The sequence below is a fragment of the Pteropus alecto genome, unplaced genomic scaffold (genome assembly GCF_000325575.1).
Source record: "Pteropus alecto unplaced genomic scaffold, ASM32557v1 scaffold69, whole genome shotgun sequence".
In the NCBI taxonomy this organism is placed as follows: domain Eukaryota; kingdom Metazoa; phylum Chordata; class Mammalia; order Chiroptera; family Pteropodidae; genus Pteropus; species Pteropus alecto.
The window spans coordinates 20,478-23,866 of NW_006494610.1; the positions used below are offsets into that span (position 1 = coordinate 20,478).

General features: G+C 41.2%; 1 pseudogene; it reads right to left on the bottom strand.

Moving 5' to 3' along the window:
- Window positions 1-228: 228 nt before the first annotated feature.
- LOC112474033 lies at window positions 229-346 on the bottom strand (annotated as a pseudogene).
- Between the last annotated feature and the right edge of the window lie 3,043 nt (window positions 347-3,389).

Here is a 3,389-nt window from a genome sequence, read left to right on the forward strand (position 1 = left end):
TTCTGCTAACTTTGGGCTTAGTTTTTTTTTTTCCCCCTAGCTCCTAGAGGAGTAAGGTTAGGTTATTTATTTGACATCTTTTTTGTTTCCTAATGTAGGCCTTTTTTACTATTAACTTTCCACTTGCAAGTGCTTTTTTTTTTTTTTTTAAGGTGAGGCAACCTTTGGTTGACCTTACAGATTGCAAGGATCTTGTCAGCTTACAATCCCTTATTTTTTTATTTTTTACACCTACAGCACCTGATCTTCCTAGGTGGTCTCCATCCAAGTACTAACCAGGCATGACCCTGCTTAGCTTCTGAGATCAGACGGGATTGGGCTTGTTCAGGGTGGCATGGCTGTATATGGAAGTGCTTCTGTTACAGTTTTTGACTTAAATTATTTTTGTGTGATATAAATATAGCTACACACGCTCTCTTTTGGTTTTTATTCGCATGGCATATCTTTTTTCACTTTTAGCCTATGTGTGTCCTTAAAGCTAAACTGAATCTCTTGGAGGAAGCATAAAATTGGGTTTTGACTTTTTATTCATTCAGTTACTCTTTGCCTTTCAGTTAGAGAATTTAATCTATTTACATTTAAAATAATTATTGATGTGTAAGGACTTTCTAATGCCTTCTTATTAATTGTTTTCTGGTTGTTTTGTAGTTCCCTGTTCCTATCTTCCTTTCTTACTGTCTTCCTTTGTGAATTGATGATTTTCCATAGTGGTATGCTTTGATTTACTTCTCTTTATCTTTTGTGTATCTACTGTTGGTTTTTACTTTGTAATTACTAGGAGGCTACATAAAACATCTTATAGATGTTTTAAAGCTGATAATTTAACTTTGATTGCATATAAAAAACTCTACCCTTTTTCTCCCCGCTCTGCAAGAGAAATGCTATTCTTCAACAGTAGGTTAGTATGAGTCTGAGAAAGTAGAGTGGGAGGATATGATAAAAGTCAGGGATGCTGGAGTAGATAAAAGCTGTGTCCCTCCCAGAGACAGGACACTAATCAAAGCAAAGTTTCCTCCAAGAGTGAGAGGCCCTGGGTCCTAGTCCCACCTGGAACGCTGAGGGCAGGCAACCTTGGCTCATGGGCAGAAGAACTGAAGACAATAATTAGCTATGGAGGTCATTAGAGCAGTCAGAGTGCTACTTACAGCCCATAGTTTTTCCTGAAGCCTAATAAGCTGCTACCCTTCCCTTTGCTCTTGATCTTCCACAAGCCCACAAGAAAGACAGGGAAGAGCTAAGTAGGGGTGAAAATATGATGATTTGGGGGGTTAGATGAGGAGGCTTCAGGATTTCAGATTTAGAAATTTTCCAGGATTGCATGCATTTCTCACTACCCAAAAAAGAGAGGCAAAAGAGATAGCACCAAAGAAACTCAGGAACCATGGGTGAGTTCCAGCTGGAGCAGGAGGCCTGCAGAGGATTGAGACCACAGAAGCCAAAATCAGCCACTTCTTGTCCTGAAGATACATTATAGCGATTCCTTACACCTCTGAGAGTTTTAAATCGCCCGCAGGTAGGAGGAGAGTGAAAGAACTCTGAGATGCTGAAAACTCCTCAATGGACTGTAATTAAAATATTCCGATTGAGTGAAGAAATCTCATATTTAATTTTCTGATCTGAATTGGAAATGAGGGCTCTAAGTTTAAAATTAAAAAGGTTAAATCGAGTTAAGATAGGGTGACCAACTCTTCCAACTTGCCTTAGGATGTGGAACTTTCACTGCTAAAACCTGGAAACTTTTGGACGAACCAGGATGATTGGTCACCCTAATTATAGATATAAGGAAGGTGACATTTTTGCATGCCCAAGTTTGTAACTATAACATTCACATCCACTGACATTTTAAAGAGTCAATTCTGAACTCTCCAATCTACGGGATTTCCACATACACGTTGGAATGGACACTGATGCCACCACTCAGATCCCTCTTCAAAGAAAGCCTTATTGCCCCAGAAGCTGGGAGTGCGGCTCAGCTGCCAGCCCCTATAAAGTTTGCCTCAGCTGTGAAGCCACCCCACCCAAAGTCAGGCCTCTTCCTGTGGCTTCCCCCAACCAGTGACTGGTTCATACAGGAATAAAGGCTGGCCATCTCCTCCCAGCTCAGGACAACACTGAAGGGCCATTCGAGCTCTATAGCTTTCCTATGAGGTAGGCAGCCCATTGCAGCCCAACTTCTCCCTCTGCCCAATTCTGATTCCTCCTCCCTTCCACAGGTGTAATGCCAAGGGTACTTCCTAATAAGCATCCTGCATACTAAGCTCTGTCTCAGAGCCTGCTTCCTAGAGAATCCAACCTCGACATAAACCAATGCCATTCTTCTGATTTGCTTTCAGTCTTTTGCCTAGACTATCTCACAGAGACATGTAAATCATGGGGGCCTCACTGGCTGAGCCTCAGGGAAACTGGAGAACTGGATTGCCCTAGGGGCTGTCTAAAGACCTGTCTTCTTCTGAAAGGTTTTCAGGATAAGAAAATGTGACTCATAGTAGGTACAGTGTAAATTTATCGGATGAATAAATGATCAGGACAGGATCAGCTTCATGGATGTATGACCTGTACAGTTGCACAGGACCCTATCTCTCTCAGTAGGGTATCACAATTGGTTTAAAGCTCTGCTGTCAAGGTCTTGAAAGTCTTAATAATTTTGGAACAAGAGGCCCCACATTTTCATTTTGAACTGGGCCCTGCAAATTATGTAGCTGGTCCTAGATCTGGGTTTCCCCAAAACTAGCTTATCCTCATTTCCCCCAGGATTCTCCTTCACCATAAGGGAGTGGCCGGAAAACCCAGAGCAAGCCAACAGTATTCTTAGAACAACTCTCAGGATGGCCACATTCCCAAACCTCATTGCTTATAATCCTACCTGTCCAAGACATTTACACATGCTTAGAGGGCGAAGCAATCAGTTGTCACATAAACCCAGGAAACAGCAACCTAAAACTCTGACTGGAGTTTTATAGTATATATCAACACAGTAAGTGTCCTGGGATATCGCTCCAGTAAATAAGGTACCTGCCTAATTTTGTTTAGTGCTTTAATGAACCAACTACATTTGTTCAAGGGAAGATTTTTTTTTTTCCAAACTCACCTTTTTACATCCTGGGACAATTTCTCTTTAACACTAATTTGAGAAGTGATACCCCAGAAACTTGAGATGAATCGATCACACCTCTCTAGTCCTGAGTGTAGGGGTTTAACAGCCTAGCACGGACTTCTTCCCTGTACTTCTCTGAAAGTCATTAGTTTGTCATGGTATTTAGAAACTAAAAGGCAGTTTGTACATCAGATGTAGGCAAGAAAAGAGATGTCCTTAAAGGTTAAATCATTGTTTTAAAGCAGTAAGAGATTATAGCAACCTGGGCAGGAGTTAAGTACAAGCAATAATGATA